Here is a 13,308-nt window from a genome sequence, read left to right on the forward strand (position 1 = left end):
TGGACAGCATTTATGATTCCATGATGTTGCAATTAGATAAGGCCCTGATTTTTCAATTTTAAGAAATAAAAGGGAAAAAAAACTGCCCAACAACCTTCCTAAAGAACAGGACTGGTAAAGCAGCAATGAAGAATGTTTCTGCCTGGAATTGAACCAGGTACCTTTTGCGTGTAAAGCAACCGTGATGACCACTACACTACAGAAACCCATGCAGTTTGGGTTTGCTGGATTTCTACAAAGCTTGTTCTCCTTTTTTTGTGCATGAAACTTATAGTTTTAAAAACTGGCTAAGCATTATGACTAGAGAGTTCAAAAACATATGTGCTTCGGCAGCAAGAACAGAAGACTTTTTATTGTTGTCTACTTCAAATATCAGACACCGAAAGCAAAGTAGCTGCTACATTTTCTGCTCGCCTTGAAGCTGAGGACATTTTGCACGTAAGGCAAAAGTGATGACCACTTCACTACTAAAACCATGCTCAGTATTCTTGACACATTATAATATCACTGCAGCATCAGAAGCACTTTGCACCAAATCACCCCCACAACTGTCCATCTGTTCAAGTTATTTAGCAGAATGAATGAAAATAATTCATGCCAAGATCTTTCATATTTGGATGTTTACAAATAACTGCCATCTTGTGATAATTTCAAAGAAATGTTTTAAGTGTCAAATGGATTTCTTGAATGCACGTAGCTAAAATTCAAATGGTTCACAATTCTCATTTTTCAGAAAAATCTGACTCAACCTTGCAGAAAACGATGCTGTTTAACTAAAAGGGCACCCTCTATTTAGTCTGAGCTACACATCAGTCTAAACTTGTGGTCCTGGAAAATGGGAGGTTTTGTTCTTGCTTTCCAAATTGATGTAGCATGGACATTCGAGATCTTCAGGACTCAATACTATTTAAACTTTGCTTTTTTTTTTCAATTCTGTCCCATTACTTGTCCCCAGAACCTCACTCCTCTCACGTTTAACTTGATGTTATGAACAACATTGCCTTATTTTACCTTTTTGAGTGAAGTTAAAAAGAAGCTCAGTTGCAATTTCATATCATTGAGTGTAAAGTTGATTTCCCTGTGCGACTTTTTTGCCTCTACTGCCCATGTTTTTTTCCTTTATTCCCAAATATCTCAAACAGTAGATACCAGAAATAGCTGAGAAATGCTATAGCACAGTATGGAAGCTGCACATGTGGCCTGGAAAGCAAACGTGATGACCATTACAGTAGATAAATCAAGAAAGTTCAACAACTGTAACTATCAATCATTTTCCCCTGAAAAGGTCTTTTAGTGGACAGCATTTATGATTCCATGATGTTGCAATTAGACAAGGCCCTGATTTTTCAATTTTAAGAAATAAAAGGGAAAAAAACTGCCCAACAACCTTCCTAAAGAACAGGAGTGGTAAAACAGCATTGAGGAATGTTTCTGCCTGGAATTGAACCAGGGACCTTTTGCGTGTAAAGCAACTGTGATGACCACTACACTACAGAAACCCATGCAGTTTGATTTTGCTGGATTTCAACTAAGCTTGTTCTCCTTTTTTTTGTGCATGAACCTTATAATTTAAAAACTGGCTAAGCATTATGACTAGAGAGTTCAAAAACATATGTGCTTCGGCCGCAAGAACAGAAGACTTTTTGTTGTTGTCTACTTCAAATATCAGACACCGAAAGCAAAGTAGCTGCTACATTTTCTGCTCGCCTTGAAGCTGAGGACATTTTGCACGTAAGGCAAAAGTGATGACCACTTCACTACTAAAACCATGCTCAGCATTCTTGACACATTATAATATCACTGCAGCATCAGAAGCACTTTGCACCAAATCACCCCCACAACTGTCCATATGTTCAAGTTATTTAGCAGAATGAATGAAAAGAATTCATGCCAAGATCTTTCATATTTGGATGTTTACAAATAACTGCCATCTTGTGATAATTTCAAAGAAATGTTTTAAGTGTCAAATGGATTTCTTGAATGCACGTAGCTAAAATTCAAATGGTTCACAATTCTCATTTTTCAGAAAAATCTGACTCAACCTTGCAGAAAACGATGCTGTTTAGCTGAAAGGGCACGCTCTGTTTAATTTGAGCTACACATCAGTCTAAACTTGTGGTCCTGGAAAATGGGAGGTTTTGTTCTTGCTTTCCAAATTGATGTAGCGTGGACATTCGAGATCTTCAGGACTCAATACTATTTAAACTTTGTTTTTTTTTCAATTCTGTCCCATTACTTGTCCCCAGAACCTCACTCCTCTCACGTTTAACTTGATGTTATGAACAACATTGCCTTATTTTACCTTTTTGAGTGAAGTTAAAAAGAAGCTCAGTTGCAATTTCATACTGTTGATTGTAAAGTTGATTTCCCTGTCCGACTTTTTTGCCTCTACTGCCCATGTTTTTTCTTTATTCCCAAATATCTCAAACAGTAGATACCAGAAATAGCTGAGAAATGATGTAGCACAGTATGGAAGCTGGGACCTGTGGCCTGGAAAGCAAATGTGATGACCATTACAGTAGAAAAATCAAGAAAGTTCAACAACTGTAACTATCAATCATTTTGCCCTGAAAAGGTCTTTTAGTGGACAGCATTTATGATTCCATGATGTTGCAATTATACAATGCCATCATTTTTCAATTTTAAGAAATAAAAGGGAAAAAAAACAGCCCAACAACAGCACTGGTAAAGCAGTAATGAGGAATGTTTCTGCCTGGAATCGAACCAGGGACCTTTTGCGTATACAGCAACCGTGATGACAACGACACTACAGAAACCTATGTAGCTTGGGTTTGCTGAATTTCCATTAAGCTTGTTCTCCCTTTTTTTGTGCATGAACCTTATAGTTTTAAAAACTGGCTAAGCATTATGACTAGAGATTTCAAAAAGGTATGTGCCTCGGCAGCAAGAACAGAAGACTTTTTGTTGTTGTCTACTTCAAATATCAGACACCGAAAGCAAAGTAGCTGCTACATCTTCTGCTTGCCTTGAAGCTGAGGACATTTTGCACGTAAGGCAAAAGTGATGACCACTTCACTACTAAAACCATGCTCAGTATTCTTGACACATTATAATATCACTGCAGCATCAGAAGCACTTTGCACCAAATCACCCCCACAACTGTCCATCTGTTCAATTTATTTAGCAGAATGAATGAAAAGAATTCATGCCAAGACCTTTCATATTTGGATGTTTACAAATAACTGCCATCTTGCGATAATTTCAAAGAAATGTTTTAAGTGTCAAATGGATTTCTTGAATACACGTAGCTAAAATTCAAATGGTTCACAATTCTCATTTTTCAGAAAAATCTGACTCAACCTTGCAGAAAACGATGCTGTTTAGCTGAAAGGGCACCCTCTGTTTAGTTTGAGCTACACATCAGTCTAAACTTGTGGTCCTGGAAAATTGGCGGTTTTGTTCTTGCTTTCCAAATTGATGTAGCATGGACATTCGAGATCTTCAGGACTCAATACTATTTAAACTTTGGGTTTTTTTTCAATTCTGTCCCATTACTTGTCCCCAGAACCTCACTCCTCTCACGTTTAACTTGATGTTATGAACAACATTGCCTTATTTTACCTTTTTGAGTGAAGTTAAAAAGAAGCTCAGTTGCAATTCCATGTTGTTGAGTGTAAAGTTGATTTCCCTGTGCGACTTTTTTGCCTCTACTGCCCATGTTTTATGCTTTCTTCCCAAATATCTCAAACAGTAGATTCGCGAAATAGCTGAGAAATGCTGTAGCACAGTCTGGAAGCTGGAACCTGTGGCCGGGAAAGGAAACGTGATGACCATTACAGTAGATAAATCCAGAAAGTTCAACAACTGTAACTATCAATCATTTTCCCCTGAAAAGGTCTTTTAGTGGACAGCATTTATGATTCCATGATGTTGCAATTAGACAAGGCCCTGATTTTTCAATTTTAAGAAATAAAAGGGAAAAAAAACTGCCCAACAACCTTCCTAAAGAACAGCACTGGTAAAGCAGTAATGATGAAAGTTTCTGCCTGGAATTGAACCAGGGACCTTTTGTGTGTAAAGCAACCATGATGACCACTACACTACAGAAACCAATGTAGCTTTGGTTTGCTGAATTTCCATTAAGCTTGTTCTCCATTTTTTTGTGCATGAACCTTATAGTTTAAAAACTGGCTAAGCATTATGACTAGAGAGTTCAAAAACGTATGTGCCTCGGCAGCAAGAACAGAAGACTTTTTGTTGTTGTCTACTTCAAATATCAGACACCGAAAGCAAAGTAGCTGCTACATTTTCTGCTCGCCTTGAAGCTGAGGACATTTTGCACGTAAGGCAAAAGTGATGACCACTTCACTACTAAAACCATGCGCAGTATTCTTGACACATTATAATATCACTGCAGCATCAGAAGCACTTTGCACCAAATCACCCCCACAACTGTCCATCTGTTCAAGTTATTTAGCAGAATGAATGAAAAGAATTCATGCCAAGACCTTTCATATTTGGATGTTTACAAATAACTGCCAACTTGCGATAATTTCAAAGAAATGTATTAAGTGTCAAATGGATTTCTTGAATACACGTAGCTAAAATTCAAATGGTTCACAATTCTCATTTTTCAGAAAAATGTGACTCAACCTTGCAGAAAACGATGCTGTTTAGCTGAAAGGGCACCCTCTGTTTAATTTGAGCTACACATCAGTCTAAACTTGTGGTCCTGGAAAATGGGAGGTTTTGTTCTTGCTTTCCAAATTGATGTAGCATGGACATTCGAGATCTTCAGGACTCAATACTATTTAAACTTTGTTTTTTTTTCAATTCTGTCCCATTACTTGTCCCCAGAACCTCACTCCTCTCACGTTTAACTTGATGTTATGAACGACATTGCCTTATTTTACCTTTTTGAGTGAAGTTAAAAAGAAGCTCAGTTGCAATTCCATGTTGTTGAGTGTAAAGTTGATTTCCCTGTGCGATTTTTTTGTCTCTACTGCCCATGTTTTTTCCTTTCTTCCCAAATATCTCAAACAGTAGATACCAGAAATAGCTGAGAAATGCTGTAGCACAGTCTGGAAGCTGGAACCTGTGGCCGGGAAAGGAAACGTGATGACCATTACAGTAGATAAATCGAGAAAGTTCAACAACTGTAACTATCAATCATTTTCCCCTGAAAAGGTCTTTTAGTGGACAGCATTTATGATTCCATGATGTTGCAATTAGACAAGGCCCTGATTTTTCAATTTTAAGAAATAAAAGGGAAAAAAAACTGCCCAACAACCTTCCTAAAGAACAGCACTGGTAAAGCAGTAATGAGGAATGTTTCTGCCTGGAATTGAACCAGGGACCTTTTGCGTGTAAAGCAACCGTGATGACCACTACACTACAGAAACCAATGCAGCTTCGGGTTGCTGAATTTCCATTAAGCTTGTTCTCCTTTTTTTTGTGCATGAACCTTATAGTTTAAAAACTGGCTAAGCATTATTACTAGAGAGTTCAAAAACGTATGTGCCTCGGCAGCAAGAACAGAAGACTTTTTGTTGTTGTCTACTTCAAATATCAGACACCGAAAGCAAAGTAGCTGCTACATTTTCTGCTTGCCTTGAAGCTGAGGACATTTTGCACGTAAGGCAAAAGTGATGACCACTTCACTACTAAAACCATGCTCAGTATTCTTGACACATTATAATATCACTGCAGCATCAGAAGCACTTTGCACCAAATCACCCCCACAACTGTCCATCTGTTCAATTTATTTAGCAGAATGAATGAAAAGAATTCATGCCAAGACCTTTCATATTTGGATGTTTACAAATAACTGCCATATTGCGATAATTTCAAAGAAATGTTTTAAGTGTCAAATAGATTTCTTGAATACACGTAGCTAAAATTCAAATGGTTCACAATTCTCATTTTTCAGAAAAATCTGACTCAACCTTGCAGAAAACGATGCTGTTTAGCTGAAAGGGCACCCTCTGTTTAGTCTGAGCTACACATCAGTCTAAACTTGTGGTCCTGGAAAATGGGAGGTTTTGTTCTTGCTTTCCAAATTGATGTAGCATGGACAGTCGAGATCTTCAGGACTCAATAATATTTAAACTTTGCTTTTTTTTTTCAATTCTGTCCCATTACTTGTCCCCAGAACCTCACTCCTCTCACGTTTAACTTGATGTTATGAACAACATTGCCTTATTTTACCTTTTTGAGTGAAGTTAAAAAGAAGCTCAGTGGCAATTCCATGTTGTTGAGTGTAAAGTTGATTTCCCTGTGCGACTTTTTTGCCTCTACTGCCCATGTTTTTTCCTTTCTTCCCAAATATCTCAAACAGTAGATACCAGAAATAGCTGAGAAATGCTATAGCACAGTATGGAAGCTGCACATGTGGCCTGGAAAGCAAACGTGATGACCATTACAGTAGATAAATCCAGAAAGTTCAACAACTGTAACTATCAATCATTTTCCCCTGAAAAGGTCTTTTAGTGGACAGCATTTATGATTCCATGATGTTGCAATTAGACAAGGCCCTGATTTTTAAATTTTAAGAAATAAAAGGGAAAAAAAACTGCCCAACAACCTTCCTAAAGAATAGGAGTGGTAAAGCAGTAATGAGGAATGTTTCTGCCTGGAATTGAACCAGGGACCTTTTGTGTGTAAAGCAACCATGATAACCACTACACTACAGAAACCAATGCAGCTTGGGTTTGCTGAATTTCCATTAAGCTTGTTCTCCTTTTTTTTGTGCATGAACCTTATAGTTTAAAAACTGGCTAAGCATTACGACTAGAGAGTTCAAAAACGTATGCGCCTCGGCAGCAAGAACAGAAGACTTTTTGTTGTTGTCTACTTCAAATATCAGACACCGAAAGCAAAGTAGCTGCTACATTTTCTGCTCGCCTTGAAGCTGAGGACATTTTGCACGTAAGGCAAAAGTGATGACCACTTCCCTACTAAAACCATGCTCAGTATTCTTGACACATTATAATATCACTGCAGCATCAGAAGCACTTTGCACCAAATCACCCCCACAACTGTCCATCTGTTCAAGTTATTTAGCAAAATGAATGAAAAGAATTCATGCCAAGACCTTTCATATTTGGATGTTTACAAATAACTGCCATCTTGCGATAATTTCAAAGAAATGTTTTAAGTGTCAAATGGATTTCTTGAATACACGTAGCTAAAATTCAAATGGTTCACAATTCTCATTTTTCAGAAAAATCTGACTCAACCTTGCAGAAAACGATGCTGTTTAGCTGAAAGGGCACCCTCTGTTTAGTTTGAGCTACACATCAGTCTAAACTTGTGGTCCTGGAAAATGGGAGGTTTTGTTCTTGCTTTCCAAATTGATGTAGCATGGACATTCGCGATCTTCAGGACTCAATACTATTTAAACTTTGTTTTTTTTCAATTCTGTCCCATTACTTGTCCCCAGAACCTCACTCCTCTCACGTTTAACTTGATGTTATGAACGACATTGCCTTATTTTACCTTTTTGAGTGAAGTTAAAAAGAAGCTCAGTTGCAATTCCATGTTGTTGAGTGTAAAGTTGATTTCCCTGTGCAACTTTTTTGCCTCTACTGCCCATGTTTTTTCCTTTCTTCCCAAATATCTCAAACAGTAGATACCAGAAATAGCTGAGAAATGCTGTAGCACAGTCTGGAAGCTGGAACCTGTGGGCGGGAAAGGAAACGTGATGACCATTACAGTAGATAAATCGAGAAAGTTCAACAACTGTAACTATCAATCATTTTCCCCTGAAAAGGTCTTTTAGTGGACAGCATTTATGATTCCATGATGTTGCAATTAGACAAGGCCCTGATTTTTCAATTTTAAGAAATAAAAGGGAAAAAAAACTGCCCAACAACCTTCCTAAAGAACAGGAGTGGTAAAGGAGTAATGATGAAAGTTTCTGCCTGGAATTGAACAAGGGACCTTATGCGTGTAAAGCAACCGTGATGACCACTACACTACAGAAACCAATGCAGCTTGGGTTTGCTGAATTTCCATTAAGCTTGCTCTCCTTTTTTTTGTGCATGAACCTTATAGTTTAAAAACTGGCTAAGCATTAAGACAAGAGAGTTCAAAAACGTATGTGCCTCGGCAGCAAGAACAGAAGACTTTTTGTTGTTGTCTACTTCAAATATCAGACACCGAAAGCAAAGTAGCTGCTACATTTTCTGCTCGCCTTGAAGCTGAGGACATTTTGCACGTAAGGCAAAAGTGATGACCACTTCACTACTAAAACCATGCGCAGTATTCTTGACACATTATAATATCACTGCAGCATCACAAGCACTTTGCACCAAATCACCCCCACAACTGTCCATCTGTTCAAGTTATTTAGCAGAATGAATGAAAAGAATTCATGCCAAGATCTTTCATATTTGGATGTTTACAAATAACTGCCATCTTGTGATAATTTCAAAGAAATGTTTTATGTGTCAAATGGATTTCTTGAATGCACGTAGCTAAAATTCAAATGGTTCACAATTCTCATTTTTCTGAAAAATCTGACTCAACCTTGCAGAAAACGATGCTGTTTAGCTGAAAGGGCACCCTCTGTTTAGTTTGAGCTACACATCAGTCTAAACTTGTGGTCCTGGAAAATGGGAGGTTTTGTTCTTGCTTTCCAAATTGATGTAGCAAGGACATTCGAGATCTTCAGGACTCAATACTATTTAAACTTTTTTTTTTTTTTTTCAATTCTGTCCCATTACTTGTCCCCAGAACCTCACTCCTCTCACGTTTAACTTGATGTTATGAACGACATTGCCTTATTTTACCTTTTTGAGTGAAGTTAAACAGAAGCTCAGTTGCAATTCCATGTTGTTGAGTGTAAAGTTGATTTCCCTGTGCGACTTTTTTGCCTCTACTGCCCATGTTTTTTCCTTTCTTCCCAAATATCTCAAACAGTAGATACCAGAAATAGCTGAGAAATGCTGTAGCACAGTCTGGAAGCTGGAACCTGTGGGCGGGAAAGGAAACGTGATGACCATTACAGTAGATAAATCGAGAAAGTTCAACAACTGTAACTATCAATCATTTTCCCCTGAAAAGGTCTTTTAGTGGACAGCATTTATGATTCCATGATGTTGCAATTAGACAAGGCCCTGATTTTTCAATTTTAAGAAATAAAAGGGAAAAAAAACTGCCCAACAACCTTCCTAAAGAACAGGAGTGGTAAAGTAGTAATGATGAAAGTTTCTGCCTGGAATTGAACAAGGGACCTTATGCGTGTAAAGCAACCGTGATGACCACTACACTACAGAAACCAATGCAGCTTGGGTTTGCTGAATTTCCATTAAGCTTGCTCTCCTTTTTTTTGTGCATGAACCTTATAGTTTAAAAACTGGCTAAGCATTAAGACAAGAGAGTTCAAAAACGTATGTGCCTCGGCAGCAAGAACAGAAGACTTTTTGTTGTTGTCTACTTCAAATATCAGACACCGAAAGCAAAGTAGCTGCTACATTTTCTGCTCGCCTTGAAGCTGAGGACATTTTGCACGTAAGGCAAAAGTGATGACCACTTCACTACTAAAACCATGCGCAGTATTCTTGACACATTATAATATCACTGCAGCATCACAAGCACTTTGCACCAAATCACCCCCACAACTGTCCATCTGTTCAAGTTATTTAGCAGAATGAATGAAAAGAATTCATGCCAAGATCTTTCATATTTGGATGTTTACAAATAACTGCCATCTTGCGATAATTTCAAAGAAATGTTTTAAGTGTCAAATGGATTTCTTGAATACACGTAGCTAAAATTCAAATGGTTCACAATTCTCATTTTTCTGAAAAATCTGACTCAACCTTGCAGAAAACGATGCTGTTTAGCTGAAAGGGCACCCTCTGTTTAGTTTGAGCTACACATCAGTCTAAACTTGTGGTCTTGGAAAATGGGAGGTTTTGTTCTTGCTTTCCAAATTGATGTAGCATGGACATTCGAGATCTTCAGGACTCAATACTATTTAAACTTTGTTTTTTTTTTCAATTCTGTCCCATTACTTGTCCCCAGAACCTCACTCCTCTCACGTTTAACTTGATGTTATGAACAACATTGCCTTATTTTACCTTTTTGAGTGAAGTTAAAAAGAAGCTCAGTTGCAATTCCATGTTGTTGAGTGTAAAGTTGATTTCCCTGTGCGACTTTTTTGCCTCTACTGCCCATGTTTTTTCCTTTCTTCCCAAATATCTCAAACAGTAGATACCAGAAATAGCTGAGAAATGCTGTAGCACAGTCTGGAAGCTCTAAGCTGTGGCCGGGAAAGGAAACGTGATGACCATTACAGTAGATAAATCGAGAAAGTTCAACAACTGTAACTATCAATCATTTTCCCCTGAAAAGGTGTTTTAGTGGACAGCATTTATGATTCCATGATGTTGCAATTAGACAAGGCCCTGATTTTTCAATTTTAAGAAATAAAAGGGAAAAAAACTGCCCAACAACCTTCCTAAAGAACAGGAGTGGTAACGCAGTAATGATGAAAGTTTTTGCCTGGAATTGAACCAGGGACTTTTTGCGTGTAAAGCAACCGTGATGACCACTACACTACAGAAACCAATACAGCTTGGGTTTACTGAATTTCCATTAAGCTTGCTCTCCTTTTTTTTGTGCATGAACCTTATAGTTTAAAAACTGGCTAAGCATTATGACTAGAGATTTCAAAAACGTATGTGCCTCGGCAGCAAGAACAGAAGACTTTTTGTTGTTGTCTACTTCAAATATCAGACACCGAAAGCAAAGTAGCTGCTACATTTTCTGCTCGCCTTGAAGCTGAGGACATTTTGCACGTAAGGCAAAAGTGATGACCACTTCACTACTAAAACCATGCGCAGTATTCTTGACACATTATAATATCACTGCAGCATCACAAGCATTTTGCACCAAATCACCCCCACAACTGTCCATCTGTTCAAGTTATTTAGCAGAATGAATGAAAAGAATTCATGCCAAGATCTTTCATATTTGGATGTTTACAAATAACTGCCATCTTGTGATAATTTCAAAGAAATGTTTTATGTGTCAAATGGATTTCTTGAATGCACGTAGCTAAAATTCAAATGGTTCACAATTCTCATTTTTCTGAAAAATCTGACTCAACCTTGCAGAAAACGATGCTGTTTAGCTGAAAGGGCACCCTCTGTTTAGTTTGAGCTACACATCAGTCTAAACTTGTGGTCCTGGAAAATGGGAGGTTTTGTTCTTGCTTTCCAAATTGATGTAGCATGGACATTCGAGATCTTCAGGACTCAATACTATTTAAACTTTTTTTTTTTTTTTTCAATTCTGTCCCATTACTTGTCCCCAGAACCTCACTCCTCTCACGTTTAACTTGATGTTATGAACGACATTGCCTTATTTTACCTTTTTGAGTGAAGTTAAAAAGAAGCTCAGTTGCAATTCCATGTTGTTGAGTGTAAAGTTGATTTCCCTGTGCGACTTTTTTGCCTCTACTGCCCATGTTTTTTCCTTTCTTCCCAAATATCTCAAACAGTAGATACCAGAAATAGCTGAGAAATGCTGTAGCACAGTCTGTAAGCTGGAACCTGTGGGCGGGAAAGGAAACGTGATGACCATTACAGTAGATAAATCGAGAAAGTTCAACAACTGTAACTATCAATCATTTTCCCCTGAAAAGGTCTTTTAGTGGACAGCATTTATGATTCCATGATGTTGCAATTAGACAAGGCCCTGATTTTTCAATTTTAAGAAATAAAAGGGAAAAAAAACTGCCCAACAACCTTCCTAAAGAACAGGAGTGGTAAAGTAGTAATGAGGAATGTTTCTGCGTGGAATTGAACCAGGGACCTTTTGCATGTAAAGCAACTGTGACGACCACTACACTACAGAAACCTATGCAGCTTGGGTTTGCTGAATTTCCATTAAGCTTGTTCTCCTTTTTTTTGTGCATGAACCTTATAGTTTAAAAACTGGCCAAGCATGATGACTAGAGATTTCAAAAACGTATGTGCCTCGGCAGCAAGAACAGAAGACTATTTGTTGTTGTCTACTTCAAATATCAGACACCGAAAGCAAAGTAGCTGCTACATTTTCTGCTTGCCTTGAAGCTGAGGACATTTTGCACGTAAGGCAAAAGTGATGACCACTTCACTACTAAAACCATGCGCAGTATTCTTGACACATTATAATATCACTGCAGCATCAGAAGCACTTTGCACCAAATCACCCCCACAACTGTCCATCTGTTCAAGTTATTTAGCAGAATGAATGAAAAGAATTCATGCCAAGACCTTTCATATTTGGATGTTTACAAATAACGGCCATCTTGCGATAATTTCAAAGAAATGTTTTAAGTGTCAAATGGATTTCTTGAATACACGTAGCTAAAATTCAAATGGTTCACAATTCTCATTTTTCAGAAAAATCTGACTCAACCTTGCAGAAAACGATGCTGTTTAGCTGAAAGGGCACCCTCTGTTTAGTTTGAGCTACACATCAGTCTAAACTTGTGGTCCTGGAAAATGGGAGGTTTTGTTCTTGCTTTCCAAATTGATGTAGCATGGACATTCGAGATCTTCAGGACTCAATACTATTTAAACTTTGTTTTTTTTTTTTCAATTCTGTCCCATTACTTGTCCCCAGAACCTCACTCCTCTCACGTTTAACTTGATGTTATGAATGACATTGCCTTATTTTACCTTTTTGAGTGAAGTTAAAAAGAAGCTCAGTTGCAATTCCATGTTGTTGAGTGTAAAGTTGATTTCCCTGTGCGACTTTTTTGCCTCTACTGCCCATGTTTTTTCCTTTCTTCCCAAATATCTCAAACAGTAGATACCAGAAATAGCTGAGAAATGCTGTAGCACAGTCTGGAAGCTGGAACCTGTGGCCGGGAAAGGAAACGTGATGACCATTACAGTAGATAAATCGAGAAAGTTCAACAACTGTAACTATCAATCATTTTCCCCTGAAAAGGTCTTTTAGTGGACAGCATTTATGATTCCATGATGTTGCAATTAGACAAGGCCCTGATTTTTCAATTTTAAGAAATAAAAGGGAAAAAAAACTGCCCAACAACCTTCCTAAAGAACAGGAGTAGTAAAGCAGTAATGAGGAATGTTTCTGCCTGGAATTGAACCAGGGACCTTTTGCGTGTAAAGCAACCGTGATGACCACTACACTACAGAAACCTATGCAGCTTGGGTTTGCTGAATTTCCATTAAGCTTGTTCTCCTTTTTTTTGTGCATGAACCTTATAGTTTAAAAACTGGCTAAGCATTATGACTAGAGATTTCAAAAACGTATGTGCCTCGGCAGCAAGAACAGAAGACTTTTTGTTGTTGTCTACTTCAAATATCAGACACCGAAAGCAAA

The 13,308-nt window shown here is 37.9% G+C and overlaps 7 non-coding genes across 7 annotated transcripts; all 7 read right to left on the reverse strand.

The window, feature by feature from the left end:
• Nucleotides 1-133: 133 nt before the first annotated feature.
• Nucleotides 134-206, reverse strand: trnav-uac (transfer RNA valine (anticodon UAC)). Its single transcript has one exon. It is a non-coding gene; the product is annotated as a tRNA-Val (tRNA).
• Nucleotides 207-1,426: 1,220 nt separating this feature from the next.
• On the reverse strand, nt 1,427-1,499 carry trnav-uac (transfer RNA valine (anticodon UAC)). Its single transcript has one exon. It is a non-coding gene; the product is annotated as a tRNA-Val (tRNA).
• Nucleotides 1,500-3,998: 2,499 nt separating this feature from the next.
• trnav-uac (transfer RNA valine (anticodon UAC)) lies at nt 3,999-4,071 on the reverse strand. The gene has a single exon. It is a non-coding gene; the product is annotated as a tRNA-Val (tRNA).
• Nucleotides 4,072-5,290: 1,219 nt separating this feature from the next.
• trnav-uac (transfer RNA valine (anticodon UAC)) lies at nt 5,291-5,363 on the reverse strand. The gene has a single exon. It is a non-coding gene; the product is annotated as a tRNA-Val (tRNA).
• A 1,220-nt stretch (nt 5,364-6,583) lies between these two features.
• trnav-uac (transfer RNA valine (anticodon UAC)) lies at nt 6,584-6,656 on the reverse strand. Its single transcript has one exon. It is a non-coding gene; the product is annotated as a tRNA-Val (tRNA).
• Nucleotides 6,657-10,461: 3,805 nt separating this feature from the next.
• Nucleotides 10,462-10,534, reverse strand: trnav-uac (transfer RNA valine (anticodon UAC)). The gene has a single exon. It is a non-coding gene; the product is annotated as a tRNA-Val (tRNA).
• Nucleotides 10,535-13,051: 2,517 nt separating this feature from the next.
• trnav-uac (transfer RNA valine (anticodon UAC)) lies at nt 13,052-13,124 on the reverse strand. Its single transcript has one exon. It is a non-coding gene; the product is annotated as a tRNA-Val (tRNA).
• Between the last annotated feature and the right edge of the window lie 184 nt (nt 13,125-13,308).

The sequence above is a fragment of the Electrophorus electricus genome, chromosome 15, assembly GCF_041902795.1.
Source record: "Electrophorus electricus isolate QZ-2024a chromosome 15, ASM4190279v1, whole genome shotgun sequence".
Classification (NCBI taxonomy): domain Eukaryota; kingdom Metazoa; phylum Chordata; class Actinopteri; order Gymnotiformes; family Gymnotidae; genus Electrophorus; species Electrophorus electricus.